At 40.1% G+C, this 26,072-nt stretch overlaps 1 protein-coding gene across 1 annotated transcript in view; it reads left to right on the forward strand.

Annotated features, from left to right (window-relative positions):
* The window catches only part of TOM1L1 (target of myb1 like 1 membrane trafficking protein), a 428,506-nt gene that overhangs the window by 60,767 nt on the left and 341,667 nt on the right, over positions 1-26,072 (forward strand). Inside the window, exons 2-3 of the mRNA XM_013178890.3 lie at positions 23,368-23,610; positions 23,984-24,133. The gene's annotated coding sequence lies outside the window, so the exon portion shown is untranslated. The remainder of the gene's footprint in view (positions 1-23,367; positions 23,611-23,983; positions 24,134-26,072) is intronic.

The following is a 26,072-nucleotide window of genomic DNA, read 5'->3' on the forward strand; positions in this document are numbered from 1 at the left end:
CCTTGGGATGCAGCACAGGAGTGGGCAATGTGGCAATTAGCAGAAGGGCAACAGCTGTATTTCGAGTAACACTGGTCCAGCTATCCCCCTTTGTGAGGGTACGGGTAGAAGAGAGCCAGGGTATTGACCTGCTGCTGCTTTCTGAAAGCCATGACAAACTGAAATGGACACCCTGATCATATAGGTAAGGAAAGCAATTTCTCATGTAAGGGAAACACCATAAATGATTCATAGTACCCATATTTCTCATGATTATTTCCTGTGGGTGTAGAGAAGCAGGGATTAGAAATGAATGGCAATGCTTACTGCTCCTAAGGGGTTTGCCTGGAGGTGATTTTACTTTAAGCTTTACAATTAACTCTGCAGATGCCAGTCCTAAAAGCTAAAGTCTGAAAACCCTCCATGAGCTTCAAATATGCAAGAAAAGCCCAATAGTTGGGAATTAAACACAAAGTACAAGTATTTTGGGAAGTGTAGGGTGTTCGAAAAGTAGAGGTGTTGCAGCACCAGCCAGTGCTGAGCTGCTGCGAGTACAGGAGCAAGCGGTACGTAGGGCATGGGAGGGGACTGTAAAAGTGGGAGTGGTTGCTGGTATGCAGCAAAACTTCTCCAGATGATACTTTGCTTCTGGTGGTGGTGGAGTCCGTCATGGTCCTTTGGGCTTAGTCTTCTGGTGGGTGACAACTCATGGAGAGGAACAGGCAGGCAGATTTCCAGGGCTAGCATCCAGCATCCCCACTGGGTGACCCTATGCAAAGCCTGTGGGATGTTTTTTTTGGTTTTATTTTTGAAATTTGTTTCTTAATCCTGTTTTCAAAATAAAATCAATCTCCGTCACCTGGAGATGAAATCCAGTACCAGTCTGAAATCTCTACCCTACTTTCAGCACTTCATGATGGTCTCCCTGGGGTGACGTGAGCTGATCCACTAACTTTGCTGTGAAGGAATTTGCTCAGTACCGAAGTTCCTGTTTGCCATACCTATCTGCAGGATCAGGGCCAGCAGGCAAATGGTATTTTACTAATTACATCAGACCAGAAATTTTAAATGATTTTTCCCAGTATTATGTACAGTCTGTGACACAAATAACATTTAAGCCCTGGTCTCCTGAGCCCCAGTCAAGCACTTTAGCCATAGGATGAATCCTATTTCTTTGTAACACAAGTGTGGTTTAAATGCAAAGCAATACACATGGGGATGGGTGGAAACTCTGTCTTTAATTTTAATGGAGATTTATGTGGTATAATATGGCTGATATTGGACTCTCTCCTGAGAGAGTGGAGATATTGCCAGGAATAAAAATGTGCAGGAAGAAGATCATAGATTCTATCAGTGAGCAATTAGGAGCTTTGCAGACTCTGTATGTTTTGCCTGTATATCTGAATGAGCAGTATATGATATGCTAGATATACTGCACAGACTCCATAATCTCTGAAGTTGAGTACTGCAAACCAGCGTTCACTTAATTTCCTTTTAATTTCAATTTTCACTTTAAAAAAAAAAAAAGACGCATCATATAAGGAAAGTATTGTAATATGTGCTTGTTTTTGTCAGTGAATTTGACACTTGTAATCAAAACCTTTTTCAAAGCATCCTTCCTCCCCATCATTCTGTGTACCAGCACTAGAAAGCCTGCTGGTTTTTTTCAGTATTATGTTTTGCGAAGACCTCCTCACAGAGAGGTTTCAGTTTGTGCAGGATGTATATTTAGCAATCAATAGCTGTCATTTGCTGTTTAGAATAGCTTTGGTAATGTCTTAAATCTGTCCAACTAGCTGTCATTAAGTATTTTTTATTGTGCTAGGAAAACAAAATAATTGGTATAATTCTCCGTAAAACCCTTAATAGTCCCAAGGGTTAGGTTATAATGCAGCTTGATGGTGTGCATGTACTCATGCACAATGGAGTCCCAGTGAAGGTGTTACACAAATGCCTTCTTTTTGTTTAGGAGGAAGACCTAACTTCTCGTGTCTGCTTTTTCAGAAAGGATTTTGCTGGCTCTGGACAGCTCTGTACCTTTCAGGAATAGGTCAGGTTCAGGCAGGCCTGAGATGTCCGTATGTTTAAATCTCTGTTAAAGCAGATTAGGTTGCCTTTAATGTTTAATTTAAATTTTCTCTGCTGAGCAGCTGCTGAGCTGCTCTGCAATGGTTGCATATCACTAAGTATCAATGTACTGCAAAATGAAAGATTATATATGTTTATAAGCTGCCCTGCTTATATCTGCTGCACAGGCACTGTAGTATTGGAAAACCCATCTCAAAGCAAAGCTTCAAGCTGAAGTCTTTGTAGAAAATGAAGGGAACACTTTCTGTTGATATTTCCTCTTGCTGTTGCAATTTGTGACAAAACAGCCTTTTTTCAGCAAATTAATTGCTATCAGGGTGAACCGTGCTGCTTTTCTGCTTTTACTGTATTTTTTAGGAAGTGCAGGCTTTAAGTATGACTTCAAAATAACACAAAACTTCAGAGGATTTACCAATGTGAAATTATTGCTCCCCCCCCCCCCCCCCCCCCAAGATTCTGCTATATCATGGTGATTTCCTCAGGGAATAAGAACAAAAAATAAGACCACTCTCTAAATATTTGGTTTTATTATCAAACATGATTGTTAACTCATTAGTGTTTAATAGTTCAGCAATATAGTGATTTCCAAGATTGAGATTACTGCGTAAATGACAAGGGAAATGCTGCAGTATCTCCTGTATGTGTGAGTATGTGATCCCCTCATTTGTCTGTTCCAGAAACTGAAGACAGCTCTCAATGACACCATTGTGCCTTGCCCTTCAAGGGAAATACATCTGAGCATGCTTGAGACAGCTACATGTTGACAATTCATTTTTACATTTACATTTAATGAATACGTTTCTGGGTGAATTCCTGTTCTAGCAAAACCTGTCCTAGGATCTTTAATAATCACAAATAGATGAGATACATCTTTGGAATTTCATCCATCTCTTTTAGGAGAGGTGTAATTTTTTCTAAGCCTGGGTAAATAGTTGTTGTATTTCATGTCAAACTTGATGTCAGTGTAAAACAACAGCTAACGAGCTATTTGTTGTGCTCTAGATTTCAGTAGCTGCACGGCACTGATTCACATGATACTCGGATTGCTTGATTGAGGAGATATCTAACAGCTTCTTTCTCAGGGGCTTCCTTCAGCATGCGAGAGTCCTTGTGTGAAATAGGTCATGCCACAGCATTGAGTGACCTTTTACCACAGCAATACTGGAGCAGAGGCTCTAGGCAAGGGAAAGTAGACATAGCCAGAGAATTGGAGACAGAAACTTAAAGCAAAATGTCTCAGGTAAACCATGCTGTTAGGTTTTCCCTCTTCTCTCGTTCATGCTTCTGTTGTTCATGCACCATGTGTTCAACGTCCCACATGTAGAGCTGCCTAGAGCAAACAGTCCCACCAGAGTTGGGTGGGGAAGGCTGATCCCCTTCAGAGGGTGTTCAACTATTTTTAGTTGATACGCTCTCCAGAGTATCTTCATTATGTATTTAAAAAAAAAAAAAAAGAAAGTTCTGTACATATTATATCCAAGTGATTTGATCTGATGTAGAAATGTTGAATGAAGCCAGGTGTCCCCTGGAGTCTGTTTTCAACTTCACAGGCCTTGATCTTAAAAAGACTTAACTTCACATGCTGTGCTGGTACTTAAGTATAAATAATCCTGTTGATTTACTGTGCTTATATACATGCTTAGTGTTGGGAAAACTAGGACACTAATAATAATGTGTGCTTAGGATGGGTTTTAATCACAGAGCTGTATCTACATACTGTAAGATAATTGTGCCAAAATCACAACACGTGAGCAGACGAGAATGTGTATTTCTTTTTTTCCTTGTAGCTATTGCCAAGCACAAGTATAATTTGTGAAAACTTACTTTGTTTAATGACATACTCTCGCTTCCTTGCTGCTTGATTTTAAATGGCTTTGCCTTACAGTTGAGAGAGGCTGGTGCATTGCACTGAGAGCTGCTCTCATGGCAAGTCATCTGCAAACACAGGTAACAAAGACATGAAGCTAAAGGTTAGTTAATTGTATGCAAATATGCGAAACTGCTGTGGCCTACCTTCAATTGCTAGGTATTTCTGCCTTCCAATACAGGTTGTCCGTGGTCATTAAGAAACCGCATGAGAAATTTTTGAATAGGAAGACTGACAACAGAAATGACTACAAAGAAGCCCAGGTGTTCCCAATTGCACCTTGCTGGCACTGCCACTTACAGAGCTAATAGAAATGTCAGTCATGGTAGCTGGCAGGATAGGTTGTATTTAGGGAAATCAAGATTTCCAAAGTCTGTTGCTTTTTTAAACTTGTCCTGCACTCAAATTTACCAAACAAACTTTGCATTTAAAAACAAAAAACCAATAACATATTGTGCAAGGTTATTGCAATTTATTTAGGACCCAACCTTGCCATGGGGATGTGGGTGGGTGCCAAAATGGCCCATGACAGTCCAGCTGGAGGGTGGGTATTCAGTGTGATGCCTCTGCTCCAGGATCAAAGATCTCCCTTTTCTGTTCCGTGTTTCATATCTAGATGGCAGAGTACAATTCTAATTCATGAGAGAGTGGTGATTTTTTGCTGGTTTTCCTTGGTTGGGGATCTGGCTTGTAGTCAAACTGGAAGGAAGCCTGGTTTACAATTTTTATTTTGTCTTTTTGATTTAGACCCAGGAGAGCAGATCTTTCCAGATCAGTTGCCTTGTTGAGATATGTCCTTAGTTAGACTAAAATGTCACTTGCTTGAGTTGTGAGATTTCAGTGGAATCTAAAACAAACGTAGCGAATGACTTGGCTGTGTCAAACCTGTCTAAAACCTTGTTGAATCGGTCTGGGTCTGATTCTGGATTCCAGTGCTGTGTTTACAGCCTTTGTCTAATTACATTTTAAGGGCATAAACAATTCAAGGGGAAATACACAGCTAGGGGAAAAGATATCTAAGCAATATGCTCCTCAGTAATGAAATTCAATGGAGTATTGCTGGCAAAGGGTTTTATTTTTAAATGCATTTACCGTGTTTAACTGCACTTATTTAGCTTTTCAATATCTTATCCTAGCCAGCATTTTACTACTTTTTTTCAGTGTTATATCTGTGTTTACAGGAAAAATCACAACTTGTCCATTCTTCAGTTGAATAATCCATTGGAATTGCAAATGCTGTTCAAATGATCTAGCTGAATCTCCAGATGTTCCTCTAATTGCATCCAGAAAAGCTATATTCAGTTGCATATAAATCTCAAAGTTCATTTGAGAAGCATAGGCAATTTATTAATCCACCTGAATTGTTTCTTCCAACCCTGAATTTAGTCTGATGAAAATTCAGTTCTTTTAAATGTACCTTTATTTTTGTCCTCTAGGAAAACAAATACTTGTTTGCATAGAAAAGCCACGCTTAGCTGTGGTAAATAGCTTCTTTGAATCATGGACAGAAGCTTTATGGGACTCCTTGTGATTCCACAGGAGTCTTATTTTCATTTACTGCCCTACTAATCATAAAAAGTTGGCAGTCACTGGAAAGCAAAGTGACTAATGTCATCTCACTGTTCTTCACACCACGACAAGAAGCATATTCCTTTGATCCAAATTGCCATTAGAATTGCTGTTCGGATAATAACAGTGGGAGATTTAGCTTAGATAGTAGGAAAACCCACCATCTCTAAGGACACATGAGGACTTGCACAAATAACGCGGAGAGCTTGTTATATGGCTTGCGCTGAAAGTTTTAAAAAGAGGTTAGACAAATATTTGAGAAAAGGGTATAGTTGACCTTGTCTTGTGTCAGTAGCGATTGCCAGGATGACTTCTGGGCACTTAGAGGCTCCAGCACTACATGTGCATGATCGTGTGCTGGCTGTGACATGGGCTGGAGTCTGGGAGGTAACACGAGGCATTGTGTTAACCAAATGCCCTGGGTTTGGGAACAGACCTGCTCCATGCAGTGGGCAGTTTGGGGTTGTTTCCTCTGTAGGGACCAGAACACATGAGCTTTCTCAGGGGCTGGTACCCAGGTATCTGTGCCACTGCTGCTCTGCAGCACGTGCTGCCAGTCTGTAACCACACCGAGACTGCGAAATGACACCGCGGTGCTACAACAGAGGTCCTCTGCTGTGCTCCTGGCTGTGGGACAAGGTGTTCTCAGACTGGGGGCACCACACTTCGCAGTCACGGGAACGTGAATTTCTAGAAGCAATTGAAAATGTTTAACGTGCTTTTTCCACTTTTAGAACAGAATTATTTTTGCCTTGCCTGCTTTATATTGGCTACTTGTACAGTACCAGCACATGGAAACTTCAGCTTAATTCACTTGTCCTGAAGAGGAGCATAAAAGCCTGTGCATCGAGAGGCTGAATTTAAAGTGTACTCCAATCTCAAAATACTTTATTTTTTATGCGTAAGGGTAAATGTGATACGCATTCAGCAAAAATGTTGCTGTTTCAGTTGCATCCAAAGAGATTAAAACACTGATAACAGTCACAGACTTTCTGGCTTAACATAAGCGTTGGTTATTGAGAATTAATGGTGTCAGAAGTGGTACTTTCAGGGAAAATAACTTTTAGGTTAGGTAATACGTTATCTGCTGATTTATTTCTCTTGAGGGAAAAAATAACTCGGAGCTCTATTTTGAGAGGCAGAAATAAAACTAAAGCTATCAGATTCCCATCTGAAATGACCACCTCTGCATTTTGTTGCTTAATGCAGGCAGAGGAAACTAATTACAGACCTGTGTTCAGAGAGAGCACTTCAGCCCGTGTAAACCCAAAATGCGCAGACAAGGTTTTTAAATAGGACTCCAGGAGCTGATGAAAGCATACAGGTGTGTAATGAAGGCTACAGAGCCTTAGAGCGGCTTTGGAAAGAGCGAGCTGCTGAGCTCCCAATCAAATATGTAAATGTATGTGTCAAAAATAACCTCTCCCCATTATGTTAGCCCAGGCAGGTGTACAGGCGAGAGTTTGGGTGGTCCTGAGATGGCTGCCTCTGTATAGAAAGGGAGAGCATTAGGCTTTCTTAGGATATTGAAAGAAATTAGGAGATGCATATTTAATCATGCAATTTAAGGCCTTTGCCATGATATTTTTTTTAAAGAGCTTATCTCTAAATATTACCCTTATTTCTGAAACATCCTTATCACAAGCTACTACAGCTGAACAGGTGATGTTGTGTCAAATCTATTCTTGCTGCACACCACGTACACACTTTGGTTAGTAATTTGCAACAATGGAGGTGGGATTTCAAGCTATTTTCAATAAAATATGCTCTCGGACATCTTGCTGCTGGCCCATATTTTCTCATTCCTAAAGGTTTGTTTAAAAAAGAACTAATGAAATGCCAGCTAAAAGGACTGCATTTAAATCAGCCTATATTTAGCACTGTTAAGTTTCAGAATGGTATCGGAGAAGCAAGGACGGTTACCTACTGACACTTTGTTTGACAGAGAAATGGGGGAAAAAGTTCTGTGCTGCTAGGAGATGGTATCAGTCACTGGGGCCTGTGGATGTAGAAAGGATGGATGAGAGAACCAACCACTCAGTGTGATTTTTGGGTCCTTAGGGCAGCTACCAGCACAGGGACATGATAGGGAACATGGTGGCTAACACAAGGGTTGCCACGAGAAACTTCTTTTTTGTCATATATGGTGTCACCTTTTGAGTTAGTAAGGAGGAAAAAGCAACAAGACCCCACAAGCCCACAACAGTGGGAGGTGGGGAATGGAAGCAGCTTTGGGGGGTGAGTGTGGACGAAGGATTTTTGCTTGTATTTGAGAACTTGTATTGCATCAATACAAATCCATCTTCATTAGTATTAGCAGCCTGGGAGATAAATTATAGGGAAAACCTTAAAGACAAATTACCTAGAAATAATAGAAAGTAGTGGTTATGCTATAAAGGGACTTGCATTAAATGATGCTGATCAGCCAGGATTTGCTTTGGACTCGGGTTGGGGTCAGGCTCGTGCCCTCTCGCAGGCTGTGTCTGCTTCACTCTCTGGGCAGCAGCCTGCGGTTTCTGGCTGTCACCTGCAGGGCTGAGCGATGTGCCACCAGACCTTGCATGCTGGGGCAGGGGCTTCTAGAAATCCCAGAAAAATGACCCCTGGAGGTACATACAGTGCATACAGAGTGTCGCTACAGTGAGAGTATTTCCCTTGAATCCTGCCGAACTTCAGCCTAACAGAGGCTGATCTGTTGGATCTGCCTCTTCCAACTGCGGCGACACACAGTGTAGCCGTGCCTATGCAAAGCACTGTGCGTTCCCCCTGCTTTGGCACTCTCACAAGGTAATATCATTGCTGCGATACGTCTCCTATTTTTGGTTCAATTATCAGATCTTTGGCTCATAGTCTGCAGACTTTGATTGTAGTTTTTAATAAGCGTAATCTTAGTAGCTTAGACCGTATGAGCTGCTAGGGAAGTGGAGGGTAATTCATCCTGCAGTCAGAAAGAAGCTAGGTGTTCCCCACAGCCAGTTTGAGCTCTTTCTGGCAAATGTGCAAGGTCTCATTGCTCCCCATACACGAGGCCAGACAGATGGCAGGTGCAAATGGGCGTCTCTGCACAACTTCCCAGCACTGTCATTGCAGTCCTGCCCAGCTGCATCCCTGGGTGTCCCCGTTTGAAGAAAGGGGCAACTGCACACCAGCGTGCATCCCGTGCTCTGGAAGAGGACAAAACTGCTCTCTTCATTTTTACCGCAGCATTTGGTGGTTTTATTTTCCTTAACAGCAACCATTTCAAAGAATTCTTTTCCATAGTCCCCTTGAGATGAGTTTTGTGTCCTTTCTAATTAGTGATCATGTTAGATAGCAACGAATGTGGTCTGTTACATATTGTCATTACTCTGTTATCAGAAATACATCATAATCTATATTATGTTATCAGTCATGCAAAAGATACGTTTCAAAAGGTAGTATGTTACTGTACTGGTACCAGTTTGAAAGCAAAACTTGGCTACTATCTAAATTTCTAACCAAGCAACATGTTAATGTATTTTCCCTATGCTCCTCATTACTTGGCAGGATTCAAGGTCTGAATTCTATAATGTATTTCGGTATTACTTGGCACGTGATGCTTCAGAGGAAAAGAGCCTAATGTTTAAATAAGGTAAACAAACATAGGTTGGTAGGTTAACCCAAGAATAGGATTAGGGCTAACTGTACTTTGCTGTGTTATTTCAAGAACACTATGTGATGTAGCTTTGTTTGCCGTACTCCACTGAAAAAAACTGTTTAGTAGGAAAGCTTTATCTGACAGTTGTCTGTCCTGAAACGTTCTCTGAAACGTTTTTTCATTCTTCTCTCCATCCTACCCTGTATTTCTCTTATAATAGAAGTGTAGGGGAATAGGAAGAGACAGAAAATAAGATATTTTTCAGGAACATTATGAGTTATTCATGAAACTCAAAATCATTTGTTTCCAAACTAAGCATAAGATGTTATGGGGAAAAAAAGAGAGCCTTTTTGCCTTGTTTCGAGGGATTAAGCAGGGCTAAGGTACATATGCACTTCACCTTTGCATGAGAATGTTGCATGAGAATGCATTGTATGTATTTTGAATAAAACACTTTCTGTTGGAAGTGTAGGACATCTAGAATCTGTTCTGTCCACTTATACCCCTTCAAAGATACTGGTTTCACCTTACAGCCTGGGTCTGCCAGTATCTGCCCCATACAGTGCTTGCCCTGAATTTGGGGATTTATTTTTCTCTTAAACAGCTTGCACAGTGCAGCCACTGCAGATGTGTTCTGAGCAAAAGAAGGAAGCTGGACAAATTCTTTGATGTCTCCCTACACTGTTACTATTCTTAACAGAACAACTATTTATCAGCAAATGAATTCCTAAAGGAAAGACAGCATATTGGATTTCTCTGCATTTTATCTTTCCTGTAATGTAGCAGAATCATCAGTATATGCACCAGTGGAGAGCAGGGAGGCACTTACTGAACTCAGAGCTGACTTGCTCCAAAACCGCATGTTGTTATAATTACAAGGTTTAAAATTTTTAAAAGTCGAAATACTTACTTTTTTTTCTCAGAGAAGCTGATGAAGTGATGTGCTCTATTGCATGTTGAAGATGTTCTAATATACCCGAAGGAATAGGCCCTTCTGCACTTTCTGGAATTTAAGAAAAGTGTTAAAATGAAATTGGTATACCCTACTTTCTACTCTTAGGAGTAAGAAAAGAAAAAATCCTGTCTAAGACACTGTTTTCACTTGAGATGTAAATGACAGGCTCTTCTCAATAGATTCTGCAGCTGTGAAATGGATGGTTGCTCCATGTGTGCTAATATGAGGCTTCAAGGGCAACAGTCGTTTCAGAAAGCTTTCTCATTGCATGGTAAGGAAACTCGTTCAGGAATAAAGTATTCGCCTAACTTTCAGGCTTTCCATATGGAGACATCTTTATTTGCGAATATATTTCCCCTCTTGCTCCGTGGGCAGAGCAGTTCAGTTGCACACATGCCAGAGCCTTGTTTTGGTGTGTCTGGATATGTGACACCAGTCCACAGGGTCGCAGTCTTTAGCCACCCAAATTAAAGAAATGTCTGAAAGCTGCCAGAGCATCTCGCTTTACTAGTGATCCTGTCTAGGACAGGAGGAGTGAATTAGATAACCTTTAGAGACCCTTCCAGCTCTGTTTTTCTTACTGCTCCAAGATAAGAGCTTTCAGGTAGGAAATTGGGCAATCAGCATCGTGGTCCAAAAAAAAAAAAAAACCAAAACATAAAATAATGATGAAATCCCTTGTCACTCTCATGAAAAAACTTTGGAACCTGTTTGGCCTGAGCCCTAGAAGTAGCTCTCACTGGCCATTTCAGTACACAGAAAATTACTGAACTGCGGAGAATTGTGCATCGCATTATTTAAGCTGGGAATTTTATACAGAACTGTTTTGTCACAGGAGGTGAGAGGTTGCACAGTAGTCCTTCACCTTCTGGAGACTTCTTTTTTTTTCTTGCTGTTTTGATTTTTCTCTCTTGTTTAAAATATATATAGTTATGATGAAGTAGAAAGAAAGTTAACATGGGAGAAAAGTATATTGCAAACTCTTAATCTGCACTCAAGGAATGTCTTGCCAACCTCAGTAAAATCTGAACTATGTTTTCTGTCCTGATCTCTTGACTTCTTGATGCAAATTCCTCCCAATTAGATTTCTTCAGAAAACCTCCTTATAGCTTCTTTCAGGTTTATTTAGTAACACTGAAAAAAGCTAACGTGTTTCGCATGAGGTGCCTTTTAAAAAGTTTTAAAAAGTGAGTTTTGCATTGTTGTGGTTTTTTTTTTGTTTGTTTGTGTTTTTAGCACCAAAAACGTTAGGACATTGTGCCAATAAAAGCTCATCAGCTTTAAAAGCAGGTATTTGAATTTGGCTTTGTGGGTAAGCTTATCTACTTCCTCAATCTAGCTCTTGTTTTTATAAATTGCTAATTTATGGCTTTTCTTAGTATCTTTATTGGATTTCATTGCAGAACCATGGCTCTGCCAGCAACGTGTCTGCATGCCTCAAAGAGAGGAGCACCAGTACTCCGAGCAGCTGTTGACAAGTTATTTACTGCTGAAGCTCCCATGTTGTTCAGTGCAAGCAAAGGAGTACTCTTTGCATGCTCCCTGCTCTATAATTGTTGGTTTTAGTGCTCTGTGTCTGTGGTCAAATTGCTGCCTGAGGTGTCAGAAAATCAAATGTCTCTCTATTGTTTCTCTGCAGTGCACAGCTAGAAAGCCCTAACTGATGTGCGTTCAACCTCTGTGCTGTCGATTCCAAAGACGATAGCATCCTTAAAAAGAACAAAGCAGAATAAAATGGGAGCCCAGAGTTTGCATGTGACATCATTTTGGGGCAGCAAACACCTCCGTTCAAGGAGGCTGCAGAGGCCTGAAGGTGGTGTTTCCAGGTATCGGCTTAAAAATCACATGGGAAGTAGAGGTGAGCACGATAAAAAAAGCTTTGTGATCCTGTGCCAATCGGATTTGTCCTTTGGCGAACTAATTCTTCAGTCTTATATAGTGGACTGCTGCAGGGACTGCACCGACGACAAACTGTCGGATGTGGCTGTAGTGAGATCGAGTGAGATGCTGGGTGTCAGCCGCTGAAATATGGCTAAGGTGAAAAACACTTCCAAGATGCTTAAATGATGACAGTTTGTACGTTTGCTGGGAAGGAAGGCTACCAGGAATTTAGGGTAAGGGAGGTTTGGAGTTTGAAAATTCATTTGCAGGTCTTGTACTGTTGACCCTCAGGAGAAAAAAAAATCATAGTATATATGTTTGGCTAGCTGTGATCCGGTGCATATTTATAAGCTGAGGAGACAGCAATCAAAGTTCAAATGTTCCACAGAAATACCATGTCAAAACACTGTCAAGGAAAAGAGAAGGACAAGGGAAATTTGTGACATTTTGTGGTGCTGGCAAATGTAAAGTAGCTGGAAGGTTTAGATAGAACGAGATTCTTACACGGTATAAATCTTTACTTCTAGCGGTGCTCAGACTCCGCATGAGCAGAAACCTGGCCATCAGACTGCAAGCTCTTTTTCTTTCTAAATCTCTGAATATAACCAAAACCAATGTTATCAAGAGCTCACGTTTAAAAACAAAAACACCGAAAAAAGCAAAACCAAAGTGACCCAGAATCTGCAGGAGACAAGGACAGGCTAGATGGGACCAAGAAAAGCAAAGCAAATCAGAAGAGTGGAGTTAGCAGTGCTGAGTCATAATAAGACAGCCAAGGAGGAGAAGGCTGCTGGGGAGAAAATCCATTCCCTTCTTTCGCTATCTGTCAGGAAGATAAATCTTTCTCTCTGGGGTAGCGTTTCAGCCCTGTGCGCCCCACTCTATACTCATTAGAGGCACAAAGCCCCCGCTCGGTGCCAGAAGTTCAGCGCCTCTCCTCTCCATCCCCACAAGCAGTTGGCTTGGGGTTAGTGGCAGATCAGTACTTGGATATAAACAGGCAAGTCTGAAAGCAGGAGCATGGATTACAAATTCAGGTGGTGTACCCGAGGTTCAGCCCCATCTGGGGGTGCTCTGAGATGCAGGCTGCCTGCAGGGCTTGTGTACGAGTCTGCGTGCAGAGCTCACGCTCCCTGCCTGTGGTTTCTTCTCATGTTCTTCACTAATTTATATCAGCCTGCTGTTTGCATATATTTAATTCATTTACTATTTTTCATATCTTTTCTGTAAGAAATACTTTCAGTTTTCCAGAATAGGAACTGTTGCTCTGGCAATAAGAGTGGGGAACCAGCATCAAAGCTGCTTTTACTGAGACTGCCTGATTTTTATTCTCTGCGAAACTGCAAATATAGATTTCAGGCATACTGTTGGATAGCTTTCCTAATGCTCGCTGCAGCTGCACAATATATTTGCAGTGCCTCTTGCACACACTGATACATACTTACATCTATGATGTAAATGAATAAATGTATCTGTGGTCTGTGCAATTAAAAATGAATGGCCATGCAAAAATGATAGCGGAGTTGTTTCCATATGATGGTGATACCCATAAAAACAGATCATTGCACAGTAAATGGTCTGTTTATGGATGCAGTTTTCTTTTTTTCTTTAAAATGCCAGTTGGCTGAAGCACATTCCCACCTCGACCACCTGCTTGAGTTATTATTATGGGCTTTTTTCCTAATACCAAACTAACATTGAAATATAAATATATTCTTCATTCTTTGAAGTTCTGGCACTCACAAGCAGTGGTTATGTGTCTGTGTGGGTGTCTGTAGGTGGACATTGCTATGCAGCTGCTGAATTCACTCGTTAAATTACTAGGAGGAAAGTCCTGGCTCTACCAAAGCAAGTGCATAATTTCTGTTACCTCAAAATTCATCCAACTGTCATTGTGCCCGAATAAATGAACAGTTGAGGCAGCTTTGACTAATCTCACTATTTTATTTTATTTTTTTAGATTAATCTGTGTTGTCCACCATAGTAATAAATTGTAATGCTCTAACAGGGAGTTAATACCGCTTTTTTTCGAAGGAGTGAGATCTAACTGCAGCTGCAGCTGTTAAGGCAAGCTGCGAAACTTGTCCAAGTATGCAGAGATTTTTGGCCAAGGGCCGAATCAACCATGAGGACTGTCTGAAATCTGGGAAGGAATTATTCTTTAGAAATAGATTCATAAAGTATTGTCAGTGCTGGAAAAGTCCAAGTTTATTAGGAACTTTTTTTAGGATGCTAGGAAGATCCAGATATTAGCGTAATAAGAATTCTTACAAAAAATCAAAATAATTGATTTAAATTTAATGTCATTTACTTGCTGCTCACAAGGAATGTTTAGTTGAATAAGCTTGCAAAGAAAGGAGGTTTTGGAGGAAAGCAACAATTGGTGGAGACTAGATATTCCCAGAGTTGGTCTCTTCTTATTCAGCAATGCTTGTTCAGTGTTTTATGACAAACTTAACAGCAGCATTAGGTAGGAAAAGCCATCTGTCTTGAAAAATACATAATATCGCTGTTTAGCTGATTGACAGTCATAACCATTACCAGCTCTCATACCGAGGAATGTTTGGGATTCTAAGAAATACTCTCAGACAGGAGGCTGGACCCCAGAATGCAGTGAGGTGTGCATGGAAGCAGCGCTTTGAGCTCAGCTATTCAGCCAGGTCATTTTTTCTCATAATACGTGCTAATTCTGATGTGTACATGCTGATGCATGTAAATAGGCAGCGACTATATTATGCTAAAAATACTTTTTTGGTTTTTTTTTCCCCTCTCTGCTCTGATGCTTTCTTTCTTATTTTTCTGTGTTTTGTCAATGTCGATGTTTGTTTTGTCAAATTTAGCGGCTCGAAGGATGGAACCGCTAGTGGATGACAACACAGTAGGTTTCAGTCGTATTGTTCAACATTCCTCAATTGCCAGTGTCATTTCCAGCAGAAGAATATCTTGAGCAACGTGAACTAGCAAACCATTTAATTGTATCAGCTTTACCTGTTAGAAAATGCACACAGATTTGGCAGGGATAGGTCTTTAAGAATGTCAGGATGTTTAAAGCAAACTTTAAGCAGGCAAGCTGCTAGGTTCTTCCAGCTCATAGTTGTAAGCCTATTGTATAAAAGTAAAATGAGACTTTCAAGACCTGAATTGAAAACTTTCCACTTTTCTTACTTTCATTTGCCATGTGTTTGTTTATCATACATGTCTACGGATCCTTTAGAGGCTTCCTTGTTTGCATGAGTGTGCAGAACAGCACAGACTCAGCACACCAGCCCTGCCAGGCTGCACGTTCTGCTGTCAGACTTTCCTGGGACTGTAGCTGTCATGCTACCACTGTCGAGGTACACAATCATTTGCAGGCTGTGCTCAGTGGACGCATGCTAGCAAATAGTGATGTTGTTGCACTAGCCTTACAGAGAGATTGGGTAACTCTGTTTGCATCACTGCAAGCATCAACCTCATGACATCTGAGGGAAGGTGTCAGGTGTCTGGATGCAAGATTGGGTTTTGAGTTGTTTGTTTGGAGCTGGAGCCCCCTATTCCCCCCCCGCCCCCCTTGCTGTGGCACTGCATTGATATTTGTGCTTTTAAAATGCCGCATGGGTGAGATGCTGTGGCATAGCTATAAATGTTACAAAATAGAAAGTTCAGCATTGCAAATGAGACTAAACTGCCAGAGTAACACGCTCATCACTGGGAAGATAAATCATGTCAGAAATTCCAACAAGTCTGTCTCCTTCCTGCAAGCAGAAATCTCTCAAGTGATCAGCATGGATTTCCAATAACATAAAATGAGAATATTTTACATTTTAATTCTATTTTTCCATGTATTGACTTCGTATTTAAACTTGACTCTCAGGAATTGTCAGGGAATAGAAGATTCTGTTACTTAGACATATGAGCATTTATTCAGGTACGTACCTAATTATTCAGAGTTCTTACTACACCTCATCAAAAGGTGCTGAACCTGTTGTAGGCATAATTCCACTGAAGTTAGTTAGTTCTTTGTGGGAGGGGATGAGGGGATGATGTCATGATCTATTTATGTTTGTTGTTGCTGGTGGGTTTTTTTTGTTTTGTTTTTACTATTTGTGCACAAATAGTGCATTTTTCCTGCCTTTGCACATGGCCTTTGTGATTTTTCTCCACTGTAGATCTTTCAAATTCTACAGCAGTAGAAATACGTCAACATCCCCCACATTATGCATTGGATCAGAGCAGGAAGGGATGCTAAATCACTTTGCTGAGGGCAAAGAATGATGATTTGAGTAAGAGGCCTTTGGATTTCTTATGCAAAGACCTGAAAATTAGCTCATAATTAAGCTGATGATTGTTTCTAGTGAAAATGTTATAATGGTATCACAGGCTTCTGTTTAAGATGAACTGTTTCATTTTCTGAGATGAGTAACTTTTCCTCCTGCTGTCATTCACCAGACTTTGATCCTTATCTGCTCTAGTGAATCAAAGGTCTGTTTTTGGCAATAAGTTCAGATTTTTTTCTTTTTTTCCCCTCCCTGAAGCCTCTTGAGAAGCAGCATCAGAAGTTACCTTCTCTTGTTGTTTACATCAATGATATTTTTCTTTCCTGTAGCCAGGAAGTGGAAAATTGCAGAGTGCTTCCCATTCTGTGAGTGCATGGGATGCTTCAGACTGCCCAGTGGTTGGCTGTTTCAGTTACAAGCCTGTAAGTCCCTATGAATACACTGAAGGTCCACAAATGCTTGGCTTTACGCACTGTATTTGTGACTTCTCTCAGTCCATTTTTATGTGCAGTAGATTCTGACTTGCCAGCTGTTAGAAGAGCATATTGGTGTCAGAAACGGGAAAAACTCCAATTCTCTCCCTCATTTGGGATATTATCGCGAGTTCAGCAAACAGCAAGGTATGCACTCAAACCAGCTGGGGAACGCCAGGGAGAACACGCGGCCCTGTCAGCCTCAGAGCTCGGCTGGTAACACCACGAAGCCTCTCAGAGATGTGCAGGCCCAAAGGTCCTGCTGGAGAGCCTCTGGGCCGGCCTCCTGCTTGGTGGGGTTATTGCCACTGCTGCGTCAGGTCAGCCTTGCCATTTCTTTGTCTTTAAAGCCTTCGGAGATGTAGTTTCCACAGCCTCTCCTTTAGGCCTTTCTGAGGGCCGTGGTGCCCTGTTGGTGAAAGTCGTTTCCCCTGTACAGAAGGGCCAGCGCCACGTTAGGCCCTAAAAGCTGAGCTGTGACCATGAGGGATGTCCCTCTGAGGCAAAAATCTCACCCTGCGCAACCTTTCCTACAGCCACCTCCTGAAGAAAGGGCTTTCCAAATCCTCTGCAGTTTCTGGTAGGTAGAGGTATGTCAGGGAGAAGAGCGTAATGTGAGCACGGGTGGCTTTGCACAGCAGGCCTCACTGAAAGCGCTGCTTAGTCATTGCTTCTCTGCCGCTGACACGTTTTGTAGTGCTCTTTATAGAAGCTCACTGTGGAAAATCATAAGATTTTTGTAGACCAGTACAGCAATGTTATAGCAATATATTGTTTAGTAAACAGACTTTCATGCAGTCTGTTTCATATTATCATCACATATTTCGGTTCAGCTTTCAAGGGTCCTTTTTTCTTTTTTTTTTTTTTTTTTTTAAGCCTAGGTATCTAATAGTGATGTCTGTGGTTATTTGTAAACAGATTTGCAAGCAGTTAGAAGGGTGACTTTATATGTATAAGCACAGCACGCATTTTTGCTGGAAGTTTCAATCTCCAATAGGTAGCATCGACTTCCTGCTGTGACAGATACAGATACACAGAAGATAACCTCTTCCTAGCTTGGGCATTCAAAAGCTCTCTGATACAGACAGGACTAGCTTGACTTTTCCAGTATTCAAGCAGCGTGTTTGAAACGTCTCCAGCAAATACAACGAAGCAGGACTTTGATACTGCAGGAATTGTGTGTTTAGGAACCCCAGAGAGGTCAAAACAGGAGTATCTATGGGCTGGATTGTGCTTGCTCCAGAATGTACAGACTGAATAGCTGCAAAGGGACATAGGGATGTGCAAAGTGGGAAGGTTGATTATTGCTGACAGTCCTGCTGTGCCAATTGTTCTAAGAGAAATTGGTCCTCCTGATGCAGCAGCTCTAAGTTGCACTTATAAGAGTATATCCTGAATTACTGTATTATCTAACAGTTGCAGAAACTGGGAACCTGAGCTTTAGGTTCAGTTGTGTTTAAAAGGATGTCTCTAGAATAGACCCTTACTTGCAGCTTGTTTTCAAACGAGGCAATGATTAACCCAGATGTAGCTTTTTCGTGTGGTGTATTCATTGCCTAGAGCCAGATGAGTTAAGGAAAAAGCGCTGCAGTGTGGAAGCACCATGTGTTAGCAGACAGCATCAGAGCTGCCTGGCCACGACTGTGCTAGAGCTGCTCCCGATGAAGAGAACTGACTTCCAAACAAGGCTTTCACATCTTATGGACAAAGTGAAGTATGTGGACAAAAAAAACAGCATTTGAAAGTGAATGTTTAATCATGACTTGTCTTTACCAGAATGCTTTTATTCATTTGTTAGCTCATTTGTTTATTCTCTAGCACGTTTATTGGATTGCATTGGAAGGAATAATTGTGATCTGCTTCTGGTCTTTGACAAGGACCTTTCTGTTATGTTTTATTTGGAAGGAGTTTCTGTAGCAAAGGTGTCAGGCAGCATCTGCTGACAAGTATTACAATAATTGTCATTTCTGTAACATCAAAACCACTTACTAGCAGCCTTGTTGGGTGAAGAACTTTCTACTCTGCTGTTTATGGGAGCAAGATAATCATTATTTTGTTTCAGAGCATGACAGGATTTTCTCCTAGTATCGTATATCTGTGCAGAATCTTCTCTTGGGTGCTACTTACATAAACTTACCTTTTATTTAAATTGTGTTACCACTGTGCTCAGTTAGGGGAAATAAATGAAACAACGCAGCATATTGCTCTCCTTTGTTCAATTTTAATTTTGACTAAACTATTCTGTTTGGCACTGCAAGTAATCCTTGGCCGCAAACAAACTGGAAGAATGTCTGTTGTGATCAAGTTAACAGCAGTAGTTTACATGTGGTCTCAAAGCAGCATCAACTTGACAGATACAACAGTTCTGGGATTTTGACTTCTCTAGATAAATTCTGGAGGGAACTGAAAAATGAGAATCATAAGAACTCATTTCTGAAGAGAAATCACAATGGGAATTAGTATATTCTTGTTAGAACTGGGAAATATGGACAGTGGTCTGGGGATGAGAAATGAAACCAGGCTGACATTTCAGACTAGACTGGTTGCTTTGAATGAATCTGGGGAATCCTCCTGAAAGGAATATCACTTCTTGAAATGCAGATTAATTCTTGGTATTTATCTGGGTGGAACAATTTCCACCCTAGACCTTAAAGGGGAGCTTCTGTGAAGTAGTGCAAAGAACAAGGAAAATTTGTCTTCTAACATTGACTTTATTGCAGACCAGACCGTTCAGTAGCCATCCTCTGTGCAACTCTGACTTGTTGCAGTTTATGTCTGGCAAGTATTGTGTTGGCAAAGTAATAAATCATGTTGGTTTCCAAAATGTTTATTATGACTATGATGTTATCTAAATAATAATGATTGTGAACAATATGTGTCAACTTGCTGTCAGCTAGATTGTTCTAGAAATTCTAAAATTAGTGAAGGGCACCAGCTCTCGTGCTGCTACGAATGATAGTTGACTTGTATTTGGTTTACTTCTCACTCTTTTAAAGCAGTAACTTTAAGTCTATTGGTTCTGTTTTTCAAGTCTTCCCCCTCCCACAGCCCCTGTGAGAACTGTTGAATTGCATTTCATCCCAACCAAAATCGATTTCATGTGGCTTTACCTTCCAAACTCTTGTTTTTCGAAAAAGTTATATAAAAGTTATAAAACATTAAGAAGGTATGTTTGTAGAGGTATGTTGTAGTTATGTTTGCTAATTGAGAGGAATATTTTTCTTTGCAGTGCCAGTGAAACAGGAAATAATTGTAGTGAACATCTGTGGTTTTGGTTTTTTTTGGGACACGAGACATTGGCTCTCAGGGCTTGTGAATAGTACCTGTCCGTTGTCTTCCTTTATATAGGAAAATAAAGGGCAGAGGTTTTGTAGTATTCCTGTGATGGTCATTTGGCATGGGATTGGCATGATGATGAGGGATGTCACTGAACTAAGTAGCTGTCATGTGTCAAAGTGATCTTCCAAACTTGTAATAAACATCTAGCTAACGTTTTGTTTGGGGCTTTTGAGAAAAGTGTGCTGACAGGTAGGCAATTTTTATTTTATTTTTTTCCTTTGAGGGAAAAATATCAGTCCGTAGAAGTGCTATAATCTCTTGTGTCATTCTGTACAAATGTTTTTAATCCATTTGCTTTGAGCATGCATTACCAATTGCCGGGGAGTGCAGCTTCAATGAAAGGTCTGAGTTTTGTCTATTCACCCTGCACTGTATGTAGCAATTACCTTTACATATTAATAAGTGCTTGTAATTTGTTTTTATTTTCTTTCTTCAGACATAAAAGCAAACACTTCTGAGAGGGAAGAAATACTCCTTTGTCAGGAGCTCTGGTAATTAACAAATAAGCAAACTCAGTCTCTCCTTGTTTGATAATGATGGTTTTGTAGGTGGAGTGTTTGCTCCCTTAAAATGGAAAAATGTCAGGGCTCTGTGTGAAGTTCCTGTGGTGGCAAAGGGAGGCAGAGAGGACGTAATTTCTTTAACTGGCTGATTAGCTGGTTTGTTCTCTGCATTTAGTGAGGACTGCTTACGGCGTGGGGAGTGCTGCACAGCTTGCACTGGAGGAAATGGAGACAAAAAGGGAGGAAAAATACAGTGGGGGGCAGGAGGAAGGAAGGTTTTGTCTTTGTTGTGCTGGTCAGAAACACAGTGAACAGGCGTGTCATGCCCTTCTGCCATTTATCATCTTGTTAGGAATCTGAAGTTTCACATGATTTTCTTTTTTTTTTTTTTTTCCTGGCTTTCAGGTGTATGTGAGCTGTTCCTCTGTCCCCTGCACATTTTATTATTTTTTTTTTATATCTTGTTAATTCTCTTTGAGCTTATAATGGGTTAGGTCCCTTGCAGGCTGCGCCGTGACTGACTTGAGCTTGTCTTTGTCACCTTTCCTCCTAGGCTGTGTTTTTTGGTGGGATGTAACAAAAAAAGTGAGCTGATTGACTGATACCTTGTGGTGGGTTATCCAATTTTATCCTTTTTATACATTAAAAAATGCCACCTATGCATGAACATGAAAAAGCTACACCTTGTGCAGATTCAGTGCCAGTTCAGCAGATGAATAAGAAATATATTAATAATACAGGGACTGAAAGGAAGGGCAAAACCCTAGATATTCCGTGAATTACCACCAGAGGATGAACTAACCTGATAAAGAAGAGAGCTGACCCAGGCTGAACTTGGGCGACCTGTCCAGACAGGCTTTGTTGTGATGTCCTAAAAAACCCCCACCATAAATCCCACATTGTTGCATTATTAAGTGTCATGCCTGTCCTGAAAGATTTAGGTTTCCTGAAGCTTAGGTGCTGTTTGAAACCAGGACTCCTTGTTTCCAGCCCAGCCTGCTGCAGCATGTAGGAACTGGTTCTGTGCCTACTCTGTGCAGGACCAAGCTTCTGCCACTCTGCTTTCATAAGCACGCTGCCAAAGTGCTCAGGAGCTCTTGAACGACTCTTCTGCAAAGTCAGCTTGGCTTGCATCTCACTAGCGTGTGCTTTGGGACTTTCTCACTGCTTTTCTTTTTGATCATTATTTTCACAGTTCTACCGTCTGCATGTTTTATAACTTCTGTATTAAGAAATTTATCTGCTTTAGCAGCTATTAATCAGAATATTTTGAAATTGCTGTGGATATTGCCCGTTTGCTCTTGAACAGTTTAGGAATCATAAATGTGATGTGATATAAATCTGTAAATGAAATATTACCTCTCATATAAAGCCTGTGCACATATATATGGATATATATATTTTTGTTTCGCTTTGGTAATTTTAGTCTCTGCTCGGTGGTCAGTTATGTATCATCAAGTCTGAAGATACACGTCTCTTGTATATATAAAAAATTCCACTAATTATTGAACAGTCTCTCTAAGTAAAGCCAAATCAGAACTTAATGACTTCTCAGACTCAAGCTTTCATCCCTCTAATATTTCATACATGTTTTAATTGCTGTTTGTCTAGTTGAAATACCCTGAGAATGTCCACAAATTGATGTCATTTTCTTTTCTCGTCTGTAATCTCAAAACAGAGAACAAAAATTACCCTCTTTGCTGTGTTTTTTTTTTTCTTCTCCATTTAGTTTCATTTGAACACTATAGACAGATATTTCTTTCTGTCATCTGATGTATCAATATGCTTTGGGCATTTCAGGTCTTTTTAAGGCTGCGATAAATTAAGTACACCTCTGATTTTTATGCTGAGTAAACTTTATAAAAATAAAACTTAAAATTTAAGATCAGTACAGACTACTGCAGGTGTTTAATTGAAAATATTTGAGGCTGGGGAAAGTCTCTAGAATTTTTCTTAGCCAGAAATTTCATAACAGCACTATGCTGTGTGAGGTAATTCATTTTACAAATGAGATCATTTGAACCATTAAGAAGCTTTTAGTAGTCTTGAGAGGAAAAAAAAAATAGACCTTTGCATTTTTCCCTTTCTGTACCTTATAAAGTTCCTGGAGGAGGGACAAGACGGCATAGATTACCAAAAAATAGTGGTGATGTCTAGGACATGATTCAGTTTGCCTACTGCATCTCAAAAGAATGATGATTGATAGACTGAGCACAGCTATGTTTCATCACTATAAATCTGAAACTGCAAATAACTTTGGCTTTGCAGTGGCTCTGCCAGGCTCAGAGTGAGCTGACAGAATCATGAGACTGCGACAGTGAACGGACCTATGACAAATTTACACCAGTGCAATTCAGAATAGAGTTTTATAGAATATTTCTTAGACAATAACAATGATTTTCTGCTGGCTCTTTCTACAAGTCTGCAGGTCTTTTTTGTATGGTAATGAATGGTTGAAAGGATTTGCTTAGTAAATGGGTGTGCCATATACATTTCTTGATGATGTGATAGCAATGTTTCTAATCAGAATAAATGGCAGTCCCATTCACAATATACCTTAAAATGAGGTCAGGAAAGTCTTATTAATGTCTTATTAATTATTCTGAATATTCTCTGAATTATTTGGTTTGATTGCAAATGATACAAATTGTTTACTACTTTATAAGTGAATGTAATGCCTAATATTACGTCTACACTTAGACATTACATATATGGAAATATTAATGGGCTTTTGGGACCTTGGACCGTATTCTTTAAATAGCTGCCTTAATGTGCAGGGAATGTGGTGACCGATGCGCTGTCAATAACGTGACTGACTGTCCTGCCTGATTTATTTTGCAGTCATCCTGGAGAAATCACTTTGTGGTTACGATTCAGCCAATGTTGAGGAACGTACCTCTCGCCAAAATTACTAAACCTGAAACTGGCTTGCTACTCAGCAGAAAGAAGGAAAACCAGGCAGCTGAAGTATGCTGGAAACAGTATCCATTTGGGATTCCAGGAAGAATCAAGTGAAGGATAAAAAGTAGTCTGCAAACAAATCAGGCATATTAAGGGTCATGCAATGCATCAAACTAGAAAAAGGTGAGCTGACATTTCTGGTTATTTGTATTATAATTCCCTAACTGATGTTCTTATTTTAAGTTGCGCTAGTCAGATTATTTTGACAAACCATTCTAACAATATTTTATTGTGGTCAAACTTTGAGATCATTCAGTGTTGTTATTATCAAAATTAAGAAGTTTGAGATGACTGCGGCTCTAGCATAAGGAGAGTTACTGCAGGGAAGCAAGCGTCTGTTCAAGTTGTTTCTGCAAGGTCTTTATAGTCTTTGCTAACAATAACCAAAAATAGCCTGACCCTCAGTAATTTTCCACCTTAAGATTAAGAAAATCCCTTTGATTAAAGGATTTGTGATTTATGATTTTTAACCCTTTTTTTTCCTATTATATTTTAGGATTCCCCAAAAACAAGCAAGTGGAAAACTTCCTGCAGGAAATAGGAAGGAAGCACCTGAGCATTTTGCAGACCTGAGATTGCATTCAAATGCATTTGCAAGGATCCAGGCAAAAAGACTTTCCTTCTGTCCTTTCCAGTGAGACTTCAGGTAAGAAATGGATTTCACAATGCTACTTCCTGTCGGTCCAGCTGATGAAAGCATGCAATATCCACCTGAGTGGCTCATCGCACAGAAGGGTGTGAGTACATCAGCAAGGTCCTCTTACACAGAGCTTCTGTCTAAGCAAATTCAGACTCTTCTGTTGTCCAAATACCTTCTGTGTTTCTTTGATTGCAGTCATTTACGTTAGGGCTTTAGTCACCCAGAGTTGGACCTGGTTTTATTTTTTGATGTTGAAAGCATTCTTCTAGTTGGAAAGGTAGAAAGTGAGTGAATTTCCTTGGAAAATATTGGTCAGGTGTGGACTCAACAAACTTGGTGTATGCACAGAAGTTCTATCCTTAACTTTCATGCACTTTGAGGAACATTGTTCCACTCCGTGTTCTTTGTGACCCAAGCTGTGCTCCATGAGTGCACCTAAGCTGCCACTGCTACTTAGAAACATAAAAAGACATCACTGGAAGATTGTTGTCTGTTCAGTATATGGCGATTTTTATGTTAGAGTTGGAGATATTTGTAACATTGCATTTTTTTTTTGAGTATGTTTCTTCTCTAAACTTTTTAAAAACAAATTTCTTCTAATCCTACTCATAAATCCAAATAAATGCACATGGCAATGATTGGAGCTGAAGGTTTGTAGTGATTAGCCCTTTTAGAACACCAAAGACGCGAGAAATAAGTTCGGCTCAGAGGAAGCCAGGCAGAGAAGGAAGGATGCAAACAGACATCTGACTAAGTACAACTTTCTGAAATTAAATCCTGTAGGTCAAATTAGAAACATATCTGTCAAGGTATTCTTATCACATATAGAACAGCTAATTTAAACACCATTATAAAAATTTAATTAAGCATAATCTGCAAAAACCTGAAGTATAAAACTAAAGGACTAAAATTAATAGTGTAAGAATGAGATTCGTTGAGTTTTAAACTAATGGTTTTTACATGATATCTCCCGTTAAACCGTAGACTCATTTGGGGACTGCAGGATAGTAAATTTTTATCAGCATTTAATTTTGTTTAATTTAGAGCAGAGTTCTATAATAACATTTACCATGGAATACTCAAATTAGACTAATAACGTGTGTCAATTTTTGTCCATAAATCATTTTTAAAAATAGACTTGGGACACAAGGTGGGTAATACGCTACATTAGTGATAATGTATTTTGGAGTGGTGTTGATGTTTGGATGCAGAAAAAACCGATGGTGCTGTTCGTTGTGTATTTGTAAAAACTATAAAGACACGAGAGGAAACAACAGAAGGTTTGATGAGAAGTCCCTTGATTAAGCAAGGCAGGTTCTCCTGAATGGCCATGAATCAAATCCAAAACAGAAATTAGGCTATCCCTTGGAAATGATGTACAGAACGTGTCCTGACTGTGTTTCTTTACAGTGATTGTAAACAGCTTTTCTAAGAAAGCAAACATCAGTCATTTTGTCAGTCACTTGAAAACCTTTTCGTAAAGTACAGGTATTGTATGTAGCGTTCCTCAACAAGTGGATAACAAAAGGGAAACCTTCTGAGCTGCAGGTGTTGTCTTGTTGACAGGGTTGTCTAACTAGTGGTTCGTATAGCACGTTTGGAAAATGAATCGATCCACCAAATTGCTCTTTTATTGAAAGATGTTTCTTTTCCTAGCTGTCACAGGAACATATATTTCTTTCTACCATGAAGATACGGGCAAACATCATCTTCTTTTCCAAACGCAGATAACTGTTTTAAAAATCATTTAAGTTACTAAGTGACCGCAGCGTACTTATCTGCCATGTTATTTACAAATCTCAGGAAGTTAACAGCTAGAAAATGATTACTTAAGGGATGTCATAAATCTTAACACAGCCCACACAGTAAGCACACTGGCCTGAATCCAATTCTTGCAGCTGGCCAAAACACATTCTTTATGTGACCCAGAAAAGGAGAATTTAAA

This window comes from Anser cygnoides, chromosome 19, assembly GCF_040182565.1.
Source record: "Anser cygnoides isolate HZ-2024a breed goose chromosome 19, Taihu_goose_T2T_genome, whole genome shotgun sequence".
In the NCBI taxonomy this organism is placed as follows: Eukaryota; Metazoa; Chordata; class Aves; order Anseriformes; family Anatidae; genus Anser; species Anser cygnoides.